General features: G+C 44.9%; 1 protein-coding gene across 3 annotated transcripts in view; it reads left to right on the forward strand.

Moving 5' to 3' along the window:
- The first annotated feature begins 3482 nt into the window (after positions 1-3482).
- The window catches only part of LOC143164264 (contactin-4), a 357652-nt gene continuing 333632 nt past the window's right edge, over positions 3483-27502 (forward strand). For all 3 annotated transcript variants that reach the window (XM_076346685.1, XM_076346684.1, XM_076346687.1), the window contains exon 1: positions 3483-3540. The gene's annotated coding sequence lies outside the window, so the exon portion shown is untranslated. The remainder of the gene's footprint in view (positions 3541-27502) is intronic.

Below are 27502 nucleotides of genomic sequence, written 5' to 3' on the forward strand. Positions count from 1 at the left end.
AAGCGGAGAGCTTAATACATAATAAAGGGTCTTTGGTTGCCGCCTGCCAGAGTCCGTGCCTGTAATCCCCACAGCTGCCTGATAGGACATCAGCCTCCAAGGCTGTCCACAGCACTAGAATCACTTCAACTTTGTCTAAAAGATTTATTCTCCTACATATCACCATCTGTGTTGTCACTTCTCTGTGGACTCGGGAATACAGATCACATCACAAATAATTCTCAACCAGTTGCTGATTACCCTTTTCTCATGTTATCTCCTTAAAAATGATGTATTTGATGCATTGTCCTAAAATGAAGCTCATACAATGTAAGGCTGGTGATGGTTAAAAAGAAAGGCAAATTTCTACAAAACTCCTTGTAAGCTGTATCGCTCCCTGTACCACTGAGATATAAGCAGCCCTAGACTTACACAACCCCTCAAAGGACTTTTCAAATAGCCATAACCTTGTAAAGGTGGTCTTGGTATTTTAATTAAAGGTCAGGCAAAACTACAGTGTAAACTTTGGAGATGTTTTGTAGCAGTCATTCAAAGCAGAGTTGCTTAACGAAGTCTTATTGTATTAGTAAAACAATGCCCAGACCCTTTCTAAGATTTACACAAACCGCAGCCTAAACAAAGAAGCCTCTGCCAAGTTCAGGCTGCGAGTTCAGCATCCATAAATCACAGCCTGGCCCTATGTCTGATTTATCCCTATAAATTGTCGTGGAAGCGCTGCAGGGCTGTGCACCGTTTTACTTATTCAGGTAGCACGTGGGGCATGCGTTGGCCCAGGGCCTCGGACCCCTCCGTAACGCAATCGCAGGGCAGGACACTGCAAATGCATTAGGGATGGTGCCAGCTTCTGCTTGGCTTTGTTTGCAGGCTTGTGTGACAACCTTCACGGTAATTAAAAATAGGGTTTTTTTACATAGTTAATATTATCGTGCTAAATATTGTAGCGATGCTCTGGCATGAACATCCCAATTGTCAATCATGGACACAGTTGTGCAGCAGCGTGCTTCTGAAGGTCGCGCTGTAAGGCTTTATTCAAAGTGTCAGCTTTACTATCACAAGCGATCTTAAAAACCTGCAAGGCAGTTTTTCTTGCCGGATTTATGAAGTATTTTAGACTATTTGCTAAAAAGAATATGTCTGAATTTTAAACTGGAGTCTTTGATTTCTGACTCTTCTACCTTTGGCCTTATTTGTGGATTCATTTGGGAAAAAAAGCCGGTGACCTGGTTTGCTTGTTCATTCGGTGGTGAGTTATAACGTATGCAGAGAAGGTGGCACAACCAAAAGGCTTTTCAGGGAAGCCATCTGTCTGCACACACCGCTTCCATGGGTTTACCTTTCAGATCTTATTTGCTTTTGGTTGCCACCCAGTTGAGGGTGGATGATGTTTTTCTCTGGCGCTTGTAAGGATGTTGCATGCTCAGATGGGTTATGATGATGTATTCTACGCATGTTCCTTTTGAAAAATTCGGAAGCATTTTCAGCGTTGATTTCCCTCAAGAGTTATTACACCCCACACAGATTGGCAGCGCCGTGCCACAGTGCCAGGATTTATGAGGTGACCTTGGAGACACAGGCACTCCCAAATTGAAAACACTTGGAGCTAAACTTGAAATATATTTATTTTGGATTACCGAGCAGTCTCCACTATTGTATAAATCAGAATGAGATTACACAAATAATACATAACATTTATATAACGTTTCATAACGTGAGGGGATTCATTCATACACGGCTCAAGAACAACACTCCTGCCTCCTCCAGACTCTGTTTCGCAGTGGGGTCCAATGTTAAACCTTCACTAGGATTCAGGAAAGGCAGCACTGGCCCCTCCTGCCCTCTCCATGAGCAGTGGACTATGTTTTGGGCCATCCTCCATCATATGGGAGCTGAGCATTCCTAAGGCCCTGTGGGCAGTGATACTTAGCGGCTGCTCAGGATTGGGCCGACTAAAGGTGCTCAGTTATCTCCAACCACTGGAGAAGCCCCGGTGCGTTGCTTCACTGCTGCACGTAGTGCTGCCCAAGCCCCTTGGACCCACACAGCCGAGCCCCGCGTGGGGCTGAGCTTGGGGTCCCAGCGTGCCGCCGGGACAGCCGCCCTCCCGAGCCGCTCGGCGCACTTCCAACCGCCTTTTGGAGCTGGGAGCTGCGCTAATAAAGAGGTGCTGATAGATGGCAATGAAACATCCGAGCGAAGGCACGTCGAGTGCGAACCTGTAAGCAGCAATAAACGCGAATCCAACCTGCACTAATGTTAATTGTCATTCAGTTTATATCGATGTGCAGTTTATTAAACCATAAAGCAAGGCAGCAAGCACAGAGAGCAACTCTAGAGATAATTAAACGTAATAAGGGTTTCACTTAATCCCTCAAAACCCAGGGGAGGCACAGTTAAGACTGAATACCTTCTTTGCACTGAAAGACATTTTTTGCACAGCCGTTTAAGAGCACTTCCCGGTACGAGATTCCAGGACAGGGGGAAAGGTAGGTCCCACCTTCACTTCTGAATAATTTTTTTTTTTTCTTTTCTTTGTGCCTTTAGATCACTCTGCTTATTAAGCCTGAACTCAGACTTTCAAAGCAGTTCGTGGCTCATAATTTGCATTGCGGTAGCAAGTAGAGACGCTCATGAGGGATCCTGAGAAAGGTCCCAGCGCAGGACAGCCGCTGGGTAGAGCGGTGGCGAGGGGGGCTGGAAAGCAGCAGGGATGGTAGCTCTGCGCGCTCTCCTCTCCGGCTTGTCTCATCTCCCTGCACAAGACACACATTTCTTGGACGAGGAGGGTCAGAAAGGGGATGAAAGGAGAGGATGGACGTGCAAAGGGCTGAGTGCAGGCAGATGAAGGAGGGAGGCAGCTGTTGAAGAGTGAGAACGATTATGGCAAACCTGAGATTAATGCCGGAGGCCAAGGCAGAGAGGGAAAAAAAAAAATACCCCGAGCTGTAATTTGGCACTCTCGGGTCTCTCGTTAGTGGGACTGGAACCGGTCGAGGATGGGAGAAAAGTGGGGAGCGGGAAGTAATCGGGCTCCCCCGCAGCGGAGCGGCTGCCCGGGCTGCGGGCAGCGGCCCGCCTGGGCTCCGCGGAGCCCGCGGGTGCGGATGGGTCCCGGGTCTGCCGGGAAGAGCCGTACCTGGGCCGAAAGGAAAGCAAAAAAAAGGAGCAGGGTAGGGGAAATTGTCCCCCAGGTTCGGGGCTGAGCCGCTGCAACAAACGCCGCAGGAGGGCAGCGAGCGTTCTACCGGGGGGCCGTGCCGCAAGCGGGGCGCTCCCGCTGGGCGCGGGGACCGCGCCCGGGCTGCGGGGCAGGAGGAGGGTTAAGGGCGGCCGCGCTCCCGCGGCTCCTCCGCCCGCCCCCCGCGCACGGCGCAGGTTTGGGAGGTGGGGTTTGCGCGGCGCTCGCTCGGCTCCCCGGCCGCTGACGCTCAATGCTGCGGCCGCGGGCTGCTGCGGGAGCCGCGCACCTCGGGGCTGCCGCGCACGGCGGGCAGGCAGCGCCCCGCGCCCGCGGAGCCGAGCATGCCCCCCCGCCCCGCCCAGGTAAGCGCGGCGCGGGTTTGCACCGGGAGGAGGGAGGCAGATTTGAAAAGGAAAGATTAAAACGGGAGTAAAGAAGGAAACCGGTTGCGGCGAGGGGGAAGGAGAGCGCCGCCGGGCTGCGCGGGGCGGCGGGTGCCGGGGAGCGCGGCTCGGCCGCGGGGTGCGGAGCGCGGGGCGCCCGCGGGGCGGGCGGCTCCCCGGGCGGGGGAGATGCGGGGGCCGCCGGGGGTGCGGAGCCCGGGGCGCGGTTCCCGCCGCCGCCGGGGGTCTCCGCGATGCCCGCGGAGCGGGTTGCGGAGCGCAGCGCGGCCGCCGGGGCTCCTCGGCGGGGTGCCGGGCCGTGCTCCCCCGCGGCCGGGGCGGAGCGGAGCGGCGTGCCGGGGTCGGGCAGAGCTGGCCCTGGGCGGGGGGTCGGTGCGGCGCCCCGGGCACGGGGAGAGGGAACCGCGGTGGAGAGTGCGGGGATGGGGCTGTGTGCCTGCGGGTCTGCTGGCAGAGGGATGCTCCCTCCCAAGCTGGCAGAAATGCACGCCTAACTTTTTGCTTGATCCAGCCAGCGTTCCTTGCTCGAGTTTTAGCTTCTTTTGCTTTCCCCAGGCTGATGTTGCTTCCGTGTCGTGAGCAACATAATGCAGCATGTTGTTTTATTTATCCCAGACAGGAGTGACTTGCTCTCTAAACTACAAATTAAACGATGCTGCTTGCATAACAAGTGGAAATAGTTTGTATCTTACATACTAATTATCCATTACCTTTTAGACTAAGCAAAAGCGGGTTTTTTGCAAGGAGGGTTCAATAAAACAGTCTGATGTCTTGCAGCAACGTGTTCATTTTCCCTTGCTGGATTAATGTGGGCAAAGGATTAAGAGCCAGCGTGTTGATTAGGCACCCTGAGGTGTAGGGAAGAAGGGGAACGTTTGGCTACGGAGAGAAGTCAGTTTTTGTGTTTGTGCTTGCACATCCTCCTGTTTACATGGTTCAGTTCAGGACCTGCATCCTAGCAGATAAATCATTTAGATGAGAGCAGAGACTGCTGTAAGCCTCCTATTCAAATGACCACACTACTCGTAAGATCCCTTCTGACACAGCATCTACCGCGCTCCCTCCCAGCGCGGCGTGCACAGCCGCCCACCAGCTGCCGTGGGGCCGGGGATGCAGCGGCCCGTGGCACGTCCCAGCGGCATCGCGGCTGTCGGAGCCCCTTCCCTCGTTTCTCTTGCTCCCTGCCAGGAGCCCCATCCCAGGTGTGCATGCCATGCTCCAGCCCAGGCTCCCGCACGCCCCGGCTCCCCACGCTGCTGTCGTGGGGCACGGTGGCCGGTGCCAAGCGTGGGAAGCAGGCTGATGGGGCCCTGTGCTTGGGGCCAGCCTGGTGGATCCTCCAGAAGCCTTTTCTGCTGCTTTCCTGGCCAGGACGTGTAATTTTCTTCTTTTCTGGACCTGAGAGCTTGCATTTTTACCCTGTGTTTGTAAGTCCCTGAAAACTGCCTAAATGGCTCTCGAATAATCCTTCAAAGTCACCTCCCCTTTTTAATCTAATACCAAAAGGACTTACTTTACATGGCTAATCCCTCTTTTACTTGCTGTACAGCCTCATTTAGGGGTGTGCGCACTGCTAATTTTCCCAAAGCAGCCTGCTTTAGACAATGGCTTCCGCTGGTGTGCAGCAACCTCTCCCTCCTGTGCTGAACTCTGGGCAGAGCTAAATACATCTGACAAGATTTTGCTTGATTTCAGGAGGCGTTTCATCAGATCCCATCAAGTGAACTAACCCTTCGCAGGAAGCCACACCAAAACCTTTGTTTTGTGTGTATTTGTAAATACCACCTATTCAGAGGCTCCAGTGGGTCTCCTGCCCCATGTGCCCATGTGTTAGCTAGCCTGGAGGCAGCGCTTGGGTGGTGAGGACTGGAGTAAAGCAGGGTGTGCCTGCAGATAGTTGGAGTTGAATGATCCTGGCAAAACTCTGGCGACTTGGAAGTTTTCCCATCCTTATCTTCTGCAGTGGAGTTGAGCTCTCTTCTAGCCCATCTAGTGTTCCCAGAATTTTAAGCTTGTGCTGTTCTACATGATGACAAAACATATGTTTTGAATGTGAATGACAGCAGAAGAAAAGCTTACCTTTGTAAGAAGCCTCACTTCTCCCTTAGCATGTAACCAGCAAACATGATGAAATGATATTGCCTTCAAACCCTAACTTTACACGCGTTAATAGTGATGTCCGGAGCTCCTTAGCCCCTCGCCTGAGATCACTGTGGATGTCCGATGAGGGGCAAGTGTGCCTTCAGTGTGCTCTGGGTGGCGGGAGGGAGCGAGTGGCGGCGTGTCCTCTTCCCTGGGCCATGGGGACACCTTCGGCAGTGGTGTGGCACAAGCCATCATGGATGGGTGCTGTCTGTGACCACAGCCATCCTTCCCTGGAGTGGCCTTAGTTGTATTTCCAGTGTTAATCCCTCCGTTGCTTGTTTCCCGAGTGCTGATTTTTAGCCATCAGCTGAGGAGTGTTTGCTCTAGAGGGAAAAAAGGCAGCACTGCAAGACAGCAAGCAACTGGTGAGACAGCCCACCTTGGTTCCCAAACTTGCACCTCCTCACGCATGAAAGTGTTTCTTGTTGATATCCAGGTCTTTACTTTTATAAGGATTAACATTTCTTTGATTTAAAATACGCTCCTGTGTTACCCCATCAGGGACAACTAAGAAAACAGGTGTGGTAGTTAAGCTCCTGTACAATTTCTACCCCAGATGCAAAACTTCAGAATAATTTTGTAGATATTCTGGTGCAAAGTAACTTTTTTCCCCTCAGTTTGGGGAGTTGGCTTTGTCTGGCAGTTCTGTGTGGTTAGCTTGATTAAATAAAAAATGCAAATCAGAGGTAAAGACAAGGCAGAGCTGAAGGAAGAACATTAACCACAAGATAGCTGGATCATTGCCTTTTTATTTTCTCTCGTGGTCTTTCAGAATTTTATTTGGGTGAAGCATGATGGAGGTATCAGCTGCCCATGGCTGGTCTCCATCGGGGGCACGGGTGGGCACAGCCCCGGCCCCATGCAGGCAGCTCCCGGGCTGCAGGCGGTGCGGGAGAAGATGCTATGGCTTAAAAATACTCTGCTGCGTTTGAAAGTTCATAAATCATCGCAGGTCTATTTTTAGCCATGTTAGATTAGAGCAAGTCTGGGGTTTCTTCCCACACCTCCTGTCTGTGGCCTAAAGTGACCCGGTAATGTCTCTGTAAAAGCTGTTTACACACTCCTTTTGATTTTGCTGGTGACCTGTTGTTCAGCCCCATTGTTACACAGAGGATGGGGCTCATTTTGAAGAGGGTTTGGTGCAACAGTTGGGAATTTTCCTTCAAATGCAGAAACTGGAAGACTGCTGCTTGGTGCATGAGTGATGTGCAGCCCCTGACAGGAAGGTAATCACAAACACAGAAAAGTAACATGAATCACACGAAATCCACAGATGTCAGCTCCGAAGCTCTAATCTAGGCATGCTGCCAAGATTTAAACTTGCACACATCTTCGCTGTTATCTGCTACAGTGGTTACTCAAATATAAATATGAATATCATGACAGCAGTGATTCATTCTTTTTATTATTAGCAAAGCAAATATATAATGATGACATCCAACTGATTTACTGTTTCATGCGAGTACACAACTATTCCCTGTCCCCTACCATCATCCACCAAAAAAGGCGATATTAAAACAAAAACTCTTGTGTCAAATCTGCTTGCAATCTTAGCATAAATGAGATTCACATTTCATTATGAACAAAGACAACAGTATTTTCTACACTAAACAGTGATTTCAAGTACTGTATGTGTTGTACTTGGGAAATAACTTCATTCTTTGCTTTTCCCTAGATACAAGCAGTCACTTTCTATCTTAATCTGCGAGATAAAAATCTGTTTCAGCATGACACCAAGAAAAAGAAAGATTTGTTGAGGTTTTTTTAATTGCTGGGTTAAATCACTGAAAGTCAAACCCTCAGGACCAACAGGGTCAACGTATTTCAAAAACAACTAATCTAGTGACTTTGTCATACACATGATTCAAATTTAGGAAGCTAGAGCATAAGGAGCAAGTTTTGGCTTTTCAGTGTAAATTGGGATTTTTGCTGAGGTACCCAGTTACAGCGTAGATGTATCAGCATGTGGACTTCAACAAGGTAAGTGATACACTTACTGCATTATTCCATGTTTTGGGGACTCAAGAAAGTAATCTACAACCATTACATATTTAAAATGGCCTTTACAGGGATTTTTTTTTTTTTTTAAATTGTGTTAAACAGCTCAAGGTTTCAAAAATGTGGCTCTATGACATTTGTTTCTTCTGTTAATCCTTCCATAAGATCCCAGTTGATCAGCAGCTGATGTTCTATTACTTGAAGGTTTGCTGGAGATGTCTCAGACATGGCCAAACATCTTTATTAATGAATAAAAGTTTTGATATATCCAGTACCAAGCTCTCCTAAGATGCATTATATTAAAGTTTAAAAGTACCACGATGGTACTTCACCACCTTTTCTTCTCTTTGTTTTTCCAGAGGCTTTGAGCCAGGCTTCAGTGAGACTCAGTGGACAATATCGTTATTAACCGTCTCACGTGGGCTTTCCCCATTCTTGTTTGCAGAGCAAGATGTCGTTGAAAGACCAAGTGTTAGGCTTGGCTTTCTCCAGACTTTTTTAACCGGGGAGGGCAACATGACAGCACTCCCTGCCGTGATGGTTCGTCTTCCTTTGCAGTCCTTGCTCACAAGTAGCACAGTCCGAAGTTTGTGCCCTTCACCTGTCCATCAGTGTCCCTGCACCTCCCACAGTCCTTCTCGGGAGTAGTTTAATTTCCAACCTGGTCACCGCTTGCGTCTCCTGGGATCTCCTGAATTAACATACTTCTGAGGTGACTTGTGTGCTGGGGAGGGCATGGGGGACTGCATCCAGCCAAGGGGATGTGGCCAGAGCTGCTGAGACTTGATGCCATAGAGGGTTGTGTAAGTGACCGATGAGATCTTGGACCAAAGATGTTTTTATTGGAAGAGTTTCCAACAGCTGTTGGCACTTGGTAGCTGTTCATGAGACAGGTTAGTCCTGAGCTGCTTCTAACTCCAAATTGATTTACTTTTCTGTAAGTTGTATCAGTGTAAGATCTTTGTCGGCCTCAGACAAAATCTGTGTTTATAATTTATTTATATAAATATTTAGCCAATGAAGAGATGTGGTATTTAAACCCAATCTACATAAGGTTTAGCAGGTCATTTTAGTCAATTAGAAGACTAAGAAAGGGAACAAATAGCATACTTGGGGTTTGTAATGGAAAAACCTGTATTATGAATGGTGATTTAATCTGAATAGTACTCAATAACAATAACCTACCAGTGTTTTTTTAACCGAACTGTAAGTGCATGGTTTATTAAACTCCTCTTATGCAGATAACAGGGTATTATTTGGGAAGACTTACAAACGACATCATACTCAAACAATTAAACACATTTCCATCTCTATGCTTCCGGTAATAGGAGTGTGAAAACCCAGCTATCCATCTGTGGAAGTCCACAGGATTGCTGAGGATATTCAGTGCACGCTGCTTTCCTGCTTTCCCCACTCCCTGGCTGTATGTTAATGGTTCTGACCTCCATTTTTACATCTTTCTCGTTATAGCTATAAAACCTTGAGCAGAGATCTTTCTCCAGTTTGATCCATAGCCACGGTTTGGGCGGTCTCCTCCTTCCTGGGCTCTGTTAATGAGCAATCAGTAGAAGACCTGAATTCTGCTGAAACCCCTCTGCTGGGTTTAGTCCCTCCTTCCTCCATGCCCGTCTTTTGACTGAGCCACGGTCTCTTCTTCTGTGCCTTCAGGTAGTCACACCCCACTCACTACCTATGAGCTAACGGCTGACCTTAGGGGTTGGAGAAAGCCCATAAGCTGTCCACGTTGCTGTCAGGCGGGTTTCCCTTCCTTGGACTGATAGTACTAGGCTTATATCTGAGCCAGATTCTTCTGTTAACTTAGCTGTAGGTTTGTACTAGGTTTAAGTCAATAATTTTTTACAGGACAGCGTTGTATGTTAGCAAGGAACGTGTATTGGTGAGTCAATGGCAAAATAAACATCCCGGCTAACTGCCGTAGTGCTGAGCTGCTGTCAGGAGGACCTTAGCCCACCCACGGAAACCTTGGTTTCTGACACCATCAAGAGTGTGAACTGTTTGCTGGGCTGATAACGGTGGATCTTCTCCCCTTGGACCTTTAGTGGGACCCCCACATTTTATATGTGTGAGTAGCTGGTGGGCTACCATTAGTGCGTAAAGTCATTTCATGTGATTTTCTTTTTCCATGATACTGTTTGGTAACACTGTACTCCGTGTTAATGGTGTGACCCACGAGGGGTGTTTGAAAGGCATGTTCAGCGCTGAGTGGAGGAGGGTTCTTCACCTCCCGCACAGAGCACTGAATAGCTTTCATCAAATAAGATTTTTTTTTTTATCACTACTACCCTGCTCTTGTGAAATGGAGTCAAAAGCTCTGTATCTTCTTGTCCTGAACGAATGGATGAATCTTCTTGGTCTTTGTCTCCCAATCTTTTGAAAAAAAAAGTTTCTGAACAGCACTCAACTCCTAGCTTTTTCAAAAGAGTTACTTAGCATAAGAGCAGAACATTTGCCTAAGAGGGTTTTAGTCCAGGAATGACTTTTCATATTTAATTGATCTGTATTGTTCAATTAGGGAGATGTATAATGCTGTCTGTTGTACATGTATAGCTGGAAGTAGAAATGAATGAAATATGAAGTACAGCAGAAGAGTAATTTCAAACAGAATCAGCCCTTAGCAATGTACAAAACAGGATTTCACTCCAGGCCTTGATATGTGTGAGTAAATATGAATTGTGTATATACATCAGATCGTTAACTTCGACGTGCAAATTATTTTGAGTTATAATATTTGTTCTTATTCTGGCCAGAATTCAGTAACCTTTTTGTTCCAAATCACATTTGTAAACTTTTCCAACTCCTGAATAAACGTTCAAACGTATTTCAGTGTGTCACGCCTTCCTGGAAACAGCTTGTTTGGGCTACGAAGCCCCCCATGGTTTCCCAAATACAGGTGCGCTGTTGAGCATCGGGGAGCTCAGCAGAGCGCGCAGCAGCGTGACATGCACAGACACGGGTGACACCGATCCCACAGGGTGGCAGCACTCAACCCGCAGCACCTGCGCCGCACCCGGGCGCTCCAGCCGCTTCGGCCTCCGGCTTGCGGCCGTGCATCCCGCAGCGCGTCCCTCCCGCTCCGGAACAGCGCGCAGCCGGCGAGCACCCGCAGCCAGCCCTGGAGCTTTGGGAGCGCACCCCTCTACGCTGGCCTGGGAAGGAGCCAGTGCCAGTTTTTTAGACGGATATTGAATGTTATGCCTATAACCCTAATTACAGTTTCTACAGTGTAATTTTCTCAGGATGCCTAATTCTGAGGAATCTATAGAAAAATGCGTCATTTTTCTCCTTGACACATTTCTTTCATCGGTGTCGTGATTCTCTGTTGACCCACAAAGCCGTTCTGCTTCTCAGTTTCCCCCTCATTTTTCCCCACTGCTTTTATACTCGCCGTTACCCATCTTTACTTACGCAGCCTGATGCAGCAGGTCCTCTTACATTTTGGCTGACAGGTAAGGGTTTTTTTGTGGCTTGCTCAGCATCACCCTTTCTCTGCTCCTCCCTAGCTCCTTTGGTTTCAACACAAGATGATCAAGAGAACAAGAGGATGGATCCAGCACAGTCAGACTTGCTGATAGAAAGCGCGGATTATTCACAAAGAATGCTTTTAAACTCTGCAGAAATCGGTGCCCGTGAGCAGTGAGCGCACAGTTTGTGCAGAGAAGCTGTCCCGAAAGGTGCATGGCATAAGGGATATTTTGTCTGCGTGCAGTTCTCCTACTTGATGACTAGCAGGAAGGCTTTCTGGGGTTGTACCCGTGTCTGTTAAGGATAGCTCAGCGTTAGTCCAGTCCAGAAGTCCACGTGGCGGAAGAGATCTGCCGGCTGCTTTGCCAGCTCCATTTTCTGTGGGCATCAAGCAGGCGTCTCTTGGTGGGCAGGGATAAGGTCTGTGGGCAGGAAGGACGGGCAGGGCAGATGGAAAGCACTGAGCATCCTTCCCTCTCTGATCTCTGCTGCCACAGCAGTATTTTCATACTGTTTGCCAACGCTTCCTACAATGAATATTAAATGAACATACCACACATCTTTTTACCAGGGAGGCAGGGATGGGAAAAGCGGATATGGTGCGATGCTAAGCGTTGGGCTGGGTCTCTCCTAGGGAGCACTAGTAACGCGCTGGTTTGAGTCAAAGAATTACTCGGGTGAATTCAGTGTTTGATGGGTCTCTTCTAACTGCAGATGTAGGGAAAAAACACCAGTCAAATACATCTGAGAATGAAGAGCGCAGAACATGGATTGCCTCAGTATTTTTTCTAGTCAAGTGGAAAAAAGGAAGCCTAGTATGAGAAAGCTGGAAAGGTCAAACTAATTTGTACTTGTGTGATAATGAGTAATACCTCTACTGTTTATGAAGCTTGCAAAATCTTTCCGGTGTTAACCACTATGATATATCGGATGGTGATTTTGAGAAATTAAAAATGAAGTAGCAATTGTTCCGCTCCGTTCACGCCTTAATCTGTTTTGGTTTAGGATTCCTTTGAAAAGTTATGTATTCTTTACAAATTAGTTGAGATGAAATTTATTCAGTTCTCTTGACTTCAGTATGCTGTGGCTGAAGGAAGGAGATATTTTTTAAACAAAAAAGATTATTAGTGAGGTTGATAAGAAGAAGACTGAAAACCTGCCCGTGTCTTGCTGCTTAAGCATTCTGACTGTGTTCCCCTGTTTGTTTATTTTGCTGCAGTCTTCTCTGTTTATTTACTAGGGTAAGTGGAAATTTTATATGCATGTACAGCTACTGCTATTAAAATAGGAATAACTAGTGAGCTCTTAACGCCCCAAACTGCCTTCTGCTGCCTCAGTTATTCAGGCAGATTTGCAGCTTCTCTTAGTAGCCACTGGAAGTTGTGTGAATTTTCTGGGATCCTGGTTTCTTTCCTGGGAGCGACAATGCTACCAAACTGCCTGATTTTCCATGAAACAATAGGGGACTATATCGGGAGTCCCTCCTGCCTCGTGTACAGCAAAAAGCGTAGGCTCCAGAGGAATTCATTTGCTAGGCTTATCGCTGAGACATTTAATATCTAGAATGATTTAGTATATCAAATTCTGGAGTTTTGGGCTGAATGTAGCTGCATTCGTCATTGTTGCAGAACCTTGACAGTGAAGAAAAGGTGCTGCAGGGAACCACAACTCACACAGCAAATTAATGGGTTCCCGGCTTCGCTTGCTCAGCTAAATGGAAGCTGGGAATGGTGTGGTCTCACCGGCCGAGGGCTTTCTGCAACAAGTGTGTAGGTTAGGAGTTTGCATGTCCTTTGTCCCTGGGGCGGATATTAAAAGCGTAGCCCTCCTGCCAACTGGCTGTGGCTGGCGTTTTTCGCTCTTGAAGGTACTTCACTATGAATGACTTGAAAGGGGGAAAGCTTGTTAGCTGTTCCGGGAGCATGATGCAATTGTTTTAACAGAAATTTTTTTTAGTGGGTGTCCACAGGAAAAAAAGGATTTGATTGAGAAGGTTTCATATACTCTAAATTTTATCATGCCACACTGCGACAGAAAACTTAAAGCTATGAGCGCAGTATGTCCAGTAACACTCACAGGCCACATACCACCACTGATGATTTTTGCCCTGGAAAGGTATGTGCATTGCAAGGAGATATTTGATCACCTTCAAATGATGATTCTCCCAGTCTGGTCTGGGCTGACAGAGAGCTTTGTCCATAGACTGATCTGAATCCCATGCAGGCTGTTTTAAATCAGAAATCTCTCCAGGATCCTCAGCAATAGTCGTGTTTTAGACTATTGGCCATAGGAGGGCTGCAGCCCCACATCTTCCTGGCCCCGATTTTGCTCTTACCCTTTTTTCCGATTCCGCCACCCTTATCGGTAGATGAACCCAATTCCTGGAAAGGTTCCTATCCTCTTTTAGTTGCCAAATTACTGGGCATGCTGAAAGGCAGGGCATAGCTGAGAAACATGGAATGAGGAGAGATGCTGCTCTAAACTGACAGTTTAGTTGGTGGTGTGGTTTTTACGCAGGGTGGGGTCAGCCTGTTTGCAATGATCAGCAGCTCCTGAAACTTGGCTGTGAACTTCATTGTGGAGAGCTGACTGTACGTTTGGTAACTGGCTCAATCACCCTCAAGGGCTTAGAAGTTAAACATGCAGCAATGCCCGAGAAAGCAGATAGACGGAGGGGGATGGACGGTGGTGCAGAGCGGTTTAAAACTGCAGCTGAGTTGCACCAAGAGGGCTTCAGAAAATGTGCAGAATTGGGTAGCTGCTAAATACTGCCACTGCATGTTTTTGGCCACGTCAGGCAGTTTTGTGAGCTCTGAACTTGCACTTCTGAAGTTCAGGAAGACTCTGCGTTGTTTGGCAGATTAGTCAGCTGTCCAGAGCACCTTTGCAGCATACAGAGCAGTTCAGTACACCCACATTCGCTCCTTGGGAAAAACCACCAGAACCAGGTCACCTGCTCTCACCGCAGGTTTACGTATGAGTTGGAGATGCCCTTCTCCAGAAAACAAAACATCATGATAAATACGGTCTTTTAAAAAGCAAAGTGCACTGTAGAAGATGCACATTTGAAACTGTCTGATTTAAGGCACTGAAATGGTTCTGTCCCAAACGTGTTCTGAGTACGTTGGGATCATGTCACTGCACAGAGCTGTGCTAACAACATGGATCAAGTGGGTTTGGCTGCTGCTCCTCTGTTACCTTCAGTTTGGGGTGGGTTTGTTTGTTGGTGAGGGGTGTAGGGTTTGGGGTTTTTTTTGGTTTGGTTTCAATCTTGATTCTTTCCTTTGAAGAGCACGTTTCAAGGTCAGTCAGCGTTTTTCCAGTGTGTAAGTATAAAGTCCAGCTGTATACCGCATGATTGTGCTGTCTCATGTGCTTTTCTACTTCAGTCTTCTGGACCACTGAAGTTAGAAACTTGACAGCATGGGGCAAAAGATGCCAATAATAGCTCAGTAATACCTTCTTCTGGTTTGTTCAGTCCTGTGTAAGTGGGAGCTTGCAGCGGAGCTGAATAGCACACCGTTGGCCAACCTCAGGTGGTATGAATAGAGTCCTTACAGTAGATTAAGTGATACATCACAGCTCCTGTGCAAACGTTATGTGGAGAAGCCCACTCTGCAATAGCTAGCATAAATGGACAGAAGTGCAATGTTTGTGTTGCTGTTTATTTAATTACTTTAGATTTGCTTCTGTGTATACACTTGCCTGCACAGCCGTGCCTCCGAGGCTCTGCCTCCTCCTGAGCGGTCTGTGCTGAGCAGGAGTGAAGGAGATGGAAGGTGCTTAAAGAAGCCGGGACAGCTGCAGGCTTTGTTGCCTCTTTGCTTTGGGAGAGGAAAGGCATGGGAGTTACAGAGGAGATGGAAAAAGGGCGAAGAGCATGGGGCATGGCAAGAAAACTTCAAAAGGCCAGGAAAAGATTCCTCCTTTCAATTCTTTTCTCCTCTACTCAGACTCTTCTGTCATTTACTGCTTCAGTGGCTCCATTCACATGGTGGCTCATGCAACGTTGCTCATGCAATTAGCAGTAAGAACGACGTCCCATAGAAGACTGAGATACGGATGCTTCTCCTCTGTCAGCACAATCCAAGGAAGACTTGCCAAAAAACCTGTTTCTGGTGGGTCTGCTGCCAAAGAGGCTCTCTTGCTTCAGAAGAGGGACTGGCAGTGGTTAGCTGGACCGTCCCGTTCCTCCATCCTCCGGGAGCTTCCTCTGGGCTGCCGAGGTGGTGCAGGGGGAAGAGGTCACCCCTTCTGCCCGAAGAAGACAATCTAGCGCAGGAGTTTCTGTTTTGGTCCAGGGGGAAGATCCTTCAAATCCTCTTTTAAAAGCGTTTAACCTGGCACCGGAGTGGTCTCCGAATCCAAACCAGCCCTGGGACCAAACCCTCAGCTGTTACGCTGCTGACTTTTTCCTTTATTTTAACATGTCGGGAAGTTCTGAGGTTTGTGGTGTAAGTATACAGTTTTATGGACCAGCTAATGCTTCCAATCATTCCTGGTGTATTCAGAGACAGCAAGGCTACCTCTGATAGCCTGCTTGCTATCAGCACACGCTGTATCTCAGAACCCTTTTATTATTATGATTATTATTGTATTTTAGAACCATTACCTAAAATATGGAATCACTGCCCCTAGAAAAGTGGATTATCCTTTCCTGGATAGCTAATTTTATTTCACTCAAGAAAATTTGATTCGTATTTCTGAAACATTGCCACTAAACAGCTTTCTAAGCAGAGTTGCAGTGCAGGACCAAATTAGATTCGTTTAGGGAGAAGGGAAATACTGTTGTTGCAAGTGTCCAAAGGGGTTGAAATGAAAATAATCTTATAGATCAAACTTAAATTGAGTTCAGATATTACGGAGATAACACAGTTCTGTATCTGGAAAATCCCATCTGTCAAAAATAAACTTCAGGGTCACATTTTAAAATGGCACTTCTAGTTCTGGATCATCTAGCTTCTATCTCTGGCAGACCTGGGATGTCAGCCCCATGCATTACCGTGGCACAGATCTTGCAAAGTAGTTCGGGCTGCGTCAGTCCACTCAATTAAAAAAAAAAAAAAAAAAAAAAGGTGGTGGGGGAATGCTCTTCAAGGATTTATAAAATCCTTCACAAATTGCGCCAGTGTGAAATGGCAGATACTGTCTGTCTCAGTGACTTTCGAATAAGATTCCAAAAATTTAGGCCAGACTAGCTAAGCCCAGTGTCTCCAGGAGAAAATACCTTGTGAAGTTCTGCAGTTTTATGTAGAAGCAGTTTGCATCCAACTTGAGAACTTATTTGACCCTTATTACTGTCATCTCTGAATGGACTTAAAATTTCAGGTCTTTAATTATCCTTGTGGAAGTCTCCTGAGCTGGTTGTGTGCTATTTTATTAGAGATGAAGAACTGAGATGCACATGCCGAGATGGTCAGAGATACAGAGATATTTAGGCACTTCAGTTTCTAGTAAGCTCTACCCAAATTCTTTGAATTTTAGGGTACTGAGCTATTAAAAATAATAAGTTTATGGCAGAGGCGAAATTTTAACACTGACTTTTTTCCTTATCCCCCATGGATTGCATTATAACTCTGTCTCATGCTTAAAACAGGTTTAATTGTTTTTGCACCTGTGTGTTTGCTTTGGCTCGGTCCTTCCCAACTGCATGGGATTCCGGGTCTCTCTGAATACTTGCTTTAAAACTACCAAAACCTGGGACTGAAAGTATATTTTTGAAAATGTAATCAAATAGGATTTAGCCGTCTAAAACATTATGAGTAGATCTAAGCATTCGCATAGAAATACTTGACACTATCTGTACTAACGTAATGTCATCCTTTAGTATTGTGTAAAATATAAAATATGCAATATTTAAATCCAACTGCAGTGAATCCTCTATAATTATACTGACAGTATCTAAATTTAGTAACTAATTAAAATCCGTGGAACAGAAGAATGCATTTCTCCATTGCAATCCACTTCTTGTAAGGACAAAGATCACGTGCATTATCTATACTTCTGTTTTTATATATTGTAGTATATTTTTATATATATTAACTATATACCTGTGTTTTCTGAATTTCTACATCTGTATTTCAGCATCTCTGCTGAAAAGGACCCGGGGAGCTGGGGGCTGCAGGCTGAACAGGAGCCGGTGCTGAGGCTCAGCTGCCCTCGGGTCTGGCCCGTGGCCATGAGGTCGGGGGGGGGGACCATCACCCCTCCCTTGGCGCTCGTTAGCCCACATCTGGACCCCGCTGTCCGGCTCTGGCCCTGCTGTGAGATGGTTGCTGATGGAGGTGGTTGAGCTCGGGGGGGCCACCGGGGTGGCAGGGACCATGCCCTGAGGAACCGGGTCTGGATTCGTCTGCTCAGAGCATCCTTCATCCATGACCAGAACGACCCTTTTCACTGGAAAAGCCAATTCATGCATTTTCTTTTCCAGCCACTTCACTGACTGAGCCTCTGGCTGTGGAAGGCTCTGGCTTTAAGACTGTGACGAAATTAAGCGTGTACCCAAGCCCGTACAGGATCAGGGCCAAACACTTTAAATAATTGATGGACTGCTTGATTTCTTTAGCCTTTCTAAAGTAAACTGACTTTCCGATGAACATGAGCTGACTTAGATGTTTAGTTGGGAAAAAAAGTCCTTTGAATTGCACTGATTTCCCACAGGATTAACTTGGGACCAGAAAAAATAACTTCTTCAGCTTCATCCTTCTTTCCCTCTCTCCAACCAAACACCCTTTTTTTCTGTTCAGGCTTTTTGGATTCTTTTGTAGGAAAAAAAGAATCTTAAATTTAACATATAATCTGAAAAGGGGAGGGGAGGAAAGGTGTCATTAGTATTTGTGAAGTAAGTTGGCCGCTATCTTGGTATTTTGATTTTGTAGAGTGTACGTCTGTGTAATTTTTGTAAACGTTTGTAAATTAATAATACAACCGGAATAGATGCATTTCCCATAACACCTGCCAGTGTGTGAAAGACAATGCAAAAGTAAAAGAACTGAAAGTTACTAATCCAAATATTGTGTAGGTTGAGAAGAAAAGGCAAATGGAGGCCAAAAAAGTAAATAGCAGAAGGAGAAGCAGATAATGAGCATCCCCTGTTTTGATTGCTAAATGGTACTGTGGTCCTGTAGACTAGTTTGTAAGAAGGATGTCATTTGTACAGGCAGGATATGGAAGAAAGTAGAATTAGTTTGTTGAAAAACAAGCAGGAAATGTGTGTCCGTTTTGGATGGCTCCTCATATTCCACTTTTGCAAATGGCTAAGTATATTAGCTGAAAATAGCAGCGTGGCAGAAATAGCAGAGTTACGCTGGGCTTCAGGGAGAGGAAGCTGCATTAGGAAAAAAGATGCGTGGTAGTCCAGAGAAGCGTTGCTTTTTGGTAACTTCCCTTTGAGCAATTTCTTTCTCCAGTGGAAAACGTCAATGAAATAGGACACTCCTGAGAATTAATTTATAAGACTGTTTATTTTTATTAATGATACAACATACCAAATTATTAAAAATACTAAAAGCTACGTTGGACAAAGTGGTTCATAGCAGAAAATGTGCTTTGATCCAAAATGCTATTTTTTTCTTTCTCTTTTTTATAATCCTTTTACTCTTTGGGTCATATTACGTGTCTAAACACTTTCTTATCCTTTTCTGAATCTGAACATGTTTAGGAATCGTAAGACTGCCTTTGAGGTGTCTTCGATGGCATTAGGAAGGGAGTAAAGTGATGGTGTGTCGGTAGCATGAGCGGGCTGGACTTTGATCTGGGAGATCATTTCCAGCCCTCAAATGTGATGGTATGTTGGCACAGACACCCGTTACCATCGGTCATAGTTAAGTTTCATAAAGTCTTAAATACCTTCCACATGTTAGCAACACTGCTAACAAATATAAAAGCACAGAAAATTTTTTTTTAAGACCAGTATTTATAGCTGAAAATGAATTCCTGCTGTTGTCAACCCATTCATTATCCTCTTCATGAAGAGAAAGGAGATTCGGCCTTCTGCTGTGAAGGTTTCCCCGCCCGTTCATCTCCTTAGCCACTGTCACTCATCCCCTTCATTTCTGAACCTTATCATTTTGTATTCCAGATATTGGGTTTGATCCATCCATCAGCTGTCAGTAACTTGTCAGAGACCCTGGACAGTTCCAGATGTATTTTCTGTGCAGGTCCTGCCAGAAGAGAGGAATATTGTGCAGAGAGGGCTGGGCAAATGACAGACTTGATCCATTTTTGCTGTACTTCATCTTCAGATTAACCTTTTTCACCACTTTCCCCCAAAACAGAACCTCAGAATTTGTAATGGGTAATTTTCAATTTGTGAGGAGTTTGTGGGTTTATTCCTATGGATATACAAACACTCCTATTTCAAACTGTTTTGACAAAACACATAAGGGAAAATTCTGCCCTTCACTACACAAATAAAAAGGAGGGTAAAACTTTGCCCATTGTGTTCCTTCAGCTGAACTTGGTGATGAAGCTTCGAGAGAGGTTTCCATGGTGAGCACAGAAAAATCAAATTTGGAAACTCTTTTCTTTTGTGTATTTGCTGCTGTTGTTTTTAATGGTCACTGTTCTGCACGTTTAACAGTCATTATCCACACCTTCTAGCTTGTGAATACATTTGCATATTTTAAATCAACATTAGCAGGGAAAAATCCACGATTTGCCCAGGGCTGCTTATGATTTTTTATTTTTTAATGCTGAAATGCTCAGGATATCCTCCAGCGGGATCTGTCAGAAAAGTCTCTTCTAGCATACAGCTTTGCTTATTTGATAACTTCGTGTATTGATTCCTTACATCACCTGCTGCTTACTCACTTAGGTTATATTTCATTTCTGTTCCTTCTTCTATTGTAAAAGTACAAGATGAAAGCCTAGTAGCAGTTACTTGCTTTATTCATTTTTTTCCCCGTTGGAGCCTCATGTAGTAAATTCCTTGTCTGTTTACCAAGCACTTTTTCTCTAGGGTTTGTTTTTTTTTTCTTGAACTGAAAGAATCTGCCTTGGAAGCAGTAAACTTTTAATACCGATTATTCAGAGCCATACCTGTAGCCTAACCAATGTGCCCAGGGTGCAGACGGATTTCCAGCATCACCTTCTGCATCTTTCCCTTACGAAGCAGCTCTCGCCGCACCCTGGTCCTGCACGTGTCCCACGACCGTGACACAGGGACAGTTGTGCACGGCCACGGCCGGGGAGCCCTTAGCCCTGGTACTGCAGTCCTGATCCCCAGGACTTCTTTATACCCACAGCACTAGTGACGGGCCTGCCAGTACCCATCAGTTCTCAGTCTGGCAGCTTACTCATTATTATTTTCATTCCCTTAGGAGGGAAAATGTCATGGTTTCATCCTGAGAGCCCGTTACTCCTCTGCGCTTTTCTCCAGCTCATTTCCCTGTCGGTGGCGGGAGGCTGCAGCCCGGGGAGCGCGCTCCTGCCCGCTCTCACCGGCTCCTGCCCGCTCTCACCGGCTCCTGCCCGCTCTTGCCGGCTCCTGCCCGCTCTCACTCGCTGGGAAGCGCTGCCTGCGCTTGTTCTCGCTGGACTCGTGCCAGCTGTTGCTTTTTGCGTTGTTTCATTTTAGTCGTGTGCTGAAATCCTGCTCTTGTTCCATCTCAAGTAATTAATTAGTCCAATTTCCATTTTAAATTTAACTCGAGCTCACTAAAAATTTGCCAGCCCTGCCAAAGTGCTGACATGTGTTTTACCAGATATTTGTTACAAAAGTCTTTCAGAATAATTCCCAGATAAAAGTCAAGTGCAGCGAACAAAATGCTCAAAATAATCTTAAGTGGCCCTGAATATTTAGTTGTGTTGATGAATAATGAAGAATGTGTTCTGGAGAAAAAAAGAGGATGCAAGATTATTATTAATTTTCCTTAAACCCCTTTGCCAGGCTCTTGGTTTTGGCCTTACTTCAGGAGATACTCAACATCTCACAAAGGGGTGAAATCTGTAGGTAAGGATATACTGTGTAATGTGATTAAATGCCTGAACTTCTGAATGACCTCAGACCTTGTTGAGCTGGTGCCTTGGGGGCAACGTTACCCTCTTGAGCAGGCGCAGTTCACTGAAGATGCATTTGAAGCTTTTATCCAGTATGCATAGCAACTTGCTGTTGCTAAATAAGAAAAAATGTAAAAAATAAGAAACAAGTGATATCTATTTCCAACCTACACATTTAATCTCAAGGTGGTACTATCGTCTGCGTGCTCAAGCGGCAGCCGTGCCACGGCAGCGCGGGATCGCTGCCGCTCTCGTTAGGGGCTGTCCCTTAAGTGACTGTCACTGTTGTCTGACAAAATTTAAAACATTACCTTGTTAAATATTGCCTGTTTAATACACATTTCTGTGTGGTTTGACAAATGGATTTCTTCAGTTTAATGCGGAAGAGAAGCTAAATGAGTTAGTAAATGTTAATGTGTCCATGTTCTTCCTAGATAACGAGTTGCCCTTGGGACAGTATCAATAAGTGGCATTTATATGATATTATGAATGTGTTAATTATGTGTAGACAAAATAATGAGTAAGCAGAGGTCAAGGACAAATGCCATTTCCCCAGAAATACTCATCAAAGAGCTTCTAATATTTAGGTCATTACCATTATTGAATATTCAGTGTAATTTAAATTATGTGCATTTTTTCCATTGCTTATATTTTTAGTCCAGGAGATATTGAGCGACTTCAAGGGCTGTGCAAATGTTTTGTAAAAAAATTCAGCAAAACTTCAGCAGTAGCCGGACTATATTTTCTACATACATTGGTTAACTGCCAGGTGGAATCTGGGATTGATTTCTTGTTTGAGATATAACCTTGTGATGTCTTTTTTTCTAAATTTGAAATGAAGGAAATGAAAATGTGGCCGTGCTGGCTATTAAACTGCTGAACCTTGAAACTCAATGCAAATCAAAACAAAATGCTCTGGAGGCTGTAAATACCCAACTTTGCCCTAGTTCATTGGGCTGTTCATTATCAATGCGCTTTCAAAAAGCGATGCTGTTAGCATGCTGGAGATTTCGGTCTTTGCTTTTTACTAGCGAGCCGTAAGTATAAATACCTCTTTGGCAGGGACCCTTCCGAAATCCAGTGGTTTTTGTGACATGAGGCAAGAGGAAAACCTAGCTGATCAATACAGCCATTAATTAGAAGGAAAGGTTCAGTCATGATTTTTACTTCTAAACTTTTACATATTGACATCTGGCAAAACAGTTAAGAAGTCAATAAGGATCTAAAAGTTACTGTACTGTTAGGTTGCTCACTGAGAAATAGCAATTAAGCCTTCTCTGTCTCCCAGGACCTCCTCTCGCGGGTGTCTGGAAGCAGTTCGCTACCAAGCAAGATGCTGTTCATATATGAAATATTCATGTTATGACATCAAAACATGTTGCATATTATTTCAGTACGGTAGGCTGAAATTAGATTCACATTTTATTTTGCTTATAAATGCCTGTCAGAGCTACTAAATCAGTTTGTCTTTGCCGTCCTGAAATAGTGTCAGTTTGAATATCCTTCATGCTGCATATTGTTTTGGGCAAAGACACATTACTTCTATATTCAAGATGGAGCGCCTTGTATTCTTTAAATAAAGGTGAAAAAGCCCAACAATTAAGATTATTTAAAAAAACTTGGGGGGGGGGGGCCTGCATCTTGGACCCCTTTTAAAGTGATAGAGAAGCTACCAAATGCTGATGCATTGTGATCTTTGCTTCCCCCCTTGTGCAAGTATTGTGCATATGGTGCATTACGTATTATTTAATGGTTACGGGGCGTATAACAAGGCATTCTGGAGTCTAGCGCTGATGAAAGTAGAGGTGAGCTTCGAGTATCAGATTATGAGAGTTCCTCAATACAGCTGAGGAAAGATCAGACGATTTCAGCCGTTGCGGCTGCCCTGCAAGTGTTAAGCTTAGGTTGTGGATGCTTGGTCCATGGGGCACGGGCATCTGCATCCCTCAGACCGGGTCAGTGGGTCCGAGAGGAAATGAGGGCAGAGACTTGGTCTTTACCTGTCTGCGAGCTGTCTGTTACGGTGGTGGCATGACACAAAACCCAACGAGCAGCAGCACTAGGCTCCTACAGACCACTCTCTGACATGCAAAAGCATCTGACAAGGCTGTGACCTGGTCCTTTAAATCAGTAGGCAGGGGAATTAATTCACTGTTAGCTTTTTTTGGCACTGCAATATTGCATTCATGCATAAATAATCTCATCTTAGTTATCCTGTTGCTAAAAAAAAACAGTTTCTGTCCCCAGTCTACCAGACATTTGCATTAGAAATATCCTGTCAGAGAAGCTACACATGCTTGAAAACATCTATTATTTTCTTCCCTGCCTCTCTCATGTGTTCTTGTCACCCAGCCTGCGCCTGCGGCTCCTCCCGCCAGCAGGCATTGCTCCGAGCTGCCCGGGGCAGGTGCCTCTGCACCGCCGCCTCCTTCGGCTCAAGGGTCTGCGGTTTTGGAAGACACAGTTCTTCTCAGAAGCCACTTTCAGTGTATATATATATATATATTTTTTTTTTTTTTTAATTAAAACCAGCTTTTTAAACTTTAACCTTTGCTGAAGTTTTTAACGCAAAAGTGCCACTGTCTTGTGATTTTTCCCTGGATTTCCCTTAGTCTTTTAACATAATTCTTTTTAATTACTGCTGGTAGATTTTGTAAATTCAGGGTATATAGTTTGTTGACGTTGCTGTTTTCATTCATTGAATATAATCATAATATAATTCGTAATATAAAATCATATACTATACTATAATAATATATAATAATGTATAATAATAATAATAGAATTCATTTCATTGAATAGAATCCAAACAAGCATAGCAACGGGGCTGTAGAGCCTTCAGATCACTCTCAGCAATAGCTCATGGGATCTGCAGTAGGTCTGGAGCGAGGCGCAGGGGCTGGGGGATGTACAGACCCAGCACAGCCCCTGCCAGGCGTTCGCTCCCGGAGCGGGGGATTTGTTAGGTGCTGCACAGGGTCCGGCACCCCCTGCATCTAACTGGGCTCTCGTAATTTGTCTCCTGCTATATACCGTGATATCTTTTCAAGATCCCTGAAGTGCCTGTGTGCCTCCTTGGTGTGCTCCCAGTTGTTTTCAAGGACCTGCTTTTAAGATAAAATCACATCTGCAGAGCTCCAGCCTCGACAAAACCTCCGTACTGCTCTTTTCGAAAAGTGAAGCTCTTGTGATGAGCTTCTGCATTTTCCATTAGGAGAGACTTTCCAAAAAGATTTTCTGAATGATTTCTTGATAGCTGGCAATCTCCTGAATCATTTCTTATACAGAAATTGTTCTTCAAGGTGTTTTGTTCCAGTAACAACTGCCACCAAGCTTGGTTTGTCACAATTTCCAGCCTATAACTTGGAAAGCGGTGGTGCCTATAGGACTGGCCTGAGGGGCCGGCGTTGTATTTCTTGCTCTGAAATAGCAGGCAGGTCACCTCATTTTTTCTGTGCCTCTGTATTTTCCCGCTGGCTTTGTGTTTTTTTTGTCTATTCCTTTGGGGTCCGATAGTCTTTGAGCTCAAACAATGTGGCTGATCTGAGTTCTGTTTTAATCCAATGATAAATAGTTAATTTTGGAGGTTTAGGTTGACAGCAAGCCACCTTGGAGTGTCAGACTGTGAGACTTTGGTTTCCTTCTATAATCAGATAAGGAGCAGATATTTCCTGTAAATCCTCCCCTAGTGTTCAAGTCATACCATTAGAGCATTAAGTCAGATACATGACACCCAATTTCAGAGTAATTCCTGAGGAAAAAAACACATTATATTTTTTTAATGGGCTTCCCAGGACTTACTTTGTTTCTTCCTGATGAATATGAATTCCAGCACGTTCATCTGAATTCTGACCTTCAAATACACAAATACTTTTTTTAGAACAAGAATATGGTCTTTAAAATTATGTACTGTCCACGTGAATGTCTTCCTCTCTTCCCTTAAAACCCCCTTAGAGTGCAAGAATAGAACTGTTACAAGTGTTCCTAAAATTCATCTGTGTATTTATTATGAACTACCTGCATCTTACAGAAATACTATTCATGCCAACCCGACCAGTACTGACCTTTTCTTTCCAAATGGCTTTATCTGGATTGTGTGCTGCGTATAATATAGTCGCTTCTCTTCATCTCCTTTTCTTCTGATTGCCAAGTAACATCAAGCAGATCGCAGAAACTTCTTGTAATGTACTGTGTGGCTCGCTGTAACAGTCTCTCCCAGGCACCTTGGTTGAATAAATATCCATTGAATAACTGGAGAATGCATTCATATTCTTTTTATTTTGATTTATGTTCTATCTTCCTATCTGTGCATCTTCAGGAGTAATTGCCAGTTTTCACCTCCTGCAGAGAAAGTATAATAGAGCTGAAGAATAAGTAAAATGTGCTCTGTTTCCCTCTCTCTCTTTTGTAAGGGAACCTTTGTATTCTTACCCATGCATACACTAATAATTTGCAAACTGAAAATCATAACCTCATTCTCAGCTGGACTTGCTGTAAAAAGCTACTCATATGCTTTCTGTGTTTCCTTTCCTCGCGACGCTTGCCAACTGGAGACCTGTACATATGGCCCATTCCCCTTTATGAAATAAGTCAGTCCAACTCCGATGTACTGAAGGTATCCCAAATGAATACGAAAGTTGGAGCCAGTATGTTCCCTATTATCGACATCATATTCCCATGCACTGCTGATCTGATAGCAGCCAGACTATATGTCATGCATTTTAATGATCCTGCCAGTGCAGCATCTCTCAGAGGATCACCGCGCGGTCTCCCTGTGATGGGTGGCAAGTTCCTTTCTGTCGTCTGATACAGGATGCTGTTAGGGGTGACTGCAGTGTGAAATGTCTCTGCGTGGTGGTAAAATACGGCATTAGATTTGAAAACACTCATGAAGCACTGGCTGTCATTGCTCTGTGGGGACCTTTTCTTAATCTGAACAATAATAAGGTCAGTTGGGTGCAGCATGATTTTTCCATCAATTAGTTCACTCATACTTTTAACAAGCCATATATAATCATGCATGTTTAACCTGCAGGTTACACGGCCTAGCTAGCTCTGTGACCTACAGATCATAGAGCTGGTAATTTCTTATTTTGTAAGCGAAAAATTTACTAGAGATCTCCAGCTGAATTGTCCTGTCTTATGCGTTCAGGTCCCTACCTAGCTACCAACCAAACCGCAGAAGTAAAGCACCTGTAAGCTGGACCACCATGCCTTGGTCTTCTAGCTGGCCCCTCAAGGAAATGAAACCAGAAGCACACTTTGCTTGTGAGCCTTTCCTTTCCATATTAAGCAATAAACACGCTCCAGGTGACTTGATGTGCTGCTCACAACGGGTTTCTTCTCAACTTTCTCCTTTCCTGTGGTCATGAATATTGGAAGATCTCACTGCATGCTGATGGGTATCTCACTCGCTGCAGACATCTGTGGAGAGCAAGGCATGGGAGCCCCCTTCTCCCTCCCGCTGCTGTTTTGCAGACATCGGCGTTTGATCTTAGTTCAGTTCTTATCTGTAGCACCAAGATACACCGGGCTTTGGGTTGGAAGGGTGTGGTGTAAAAGCTGTGACACAGGGGAAAAATGTTCACATGCTAGAAAGTGTTTTCAAAGCTTTTGGAGCATTTGGTTTGGATTTATAAATTACTTTTAGGGTAAAAAAAAAGAGTTACTTGGTTATCATTTGAAAATAACAACTTTTCTCATAACAAAATAGCCTGTTATGTGAGCCTGCAATAATTCTGCATCTTTGTGACTACCAGCAGGGAAAAAATAGTCAGAAAATTACCATTCTACTTGAAATTCACTATCTCTGAACACCCTAAAAATCCTGAAGATCTCATTTATGGATGCATTCAGTGATGTTTAAGCAAGAAATTCCTCCAGATTGTCCAGTGTTTGTGCACTTTCCATTGGATCTATTCATGTTTCAAATTTGTGAAGCTTACGTATGTCATTGTGGGGTGTAAAAATCTCATTCAGAGAGAATTGAGACCTCAGTTTCTAATAATCCTTCTGGCACCATTTTTATCTTTATTGAGAAAATAATAAAAATTCAGCCGTTTAGACTACCAAACTGTCCTCTTTTTGCAATGTGCAGTTGTAGTTTTAATCAGTACATGCCTTAACAACCCTAGGAGGAATTCATTATTTCTGTTGGCACAGCATGGTGTATTTTCCCCTTCCACTTGAAATAACATTTCTCGCTATTTGCAGGATGAAGTTTGAAAAGTTTAATTATACAATGAAAAAGAAAGGGTCATAAACCAGAAGGCAAAAAACCTCAACTCTTGCAGAT

Source organism: Aptenodytes patagonicus, chromosome 8 (assembly GCF_965638725.1).
Source record: "Aptenodytes patagonicus chromosome 8, bAptPat1.pri.cur, whole genome shotgun sequence".
NCBI lineage: Eukaryota > Metazoa > Chordata > Aves > Sphenisciformes > Spheniscidae > Aptenodytes > Aptenodytes patagonicus.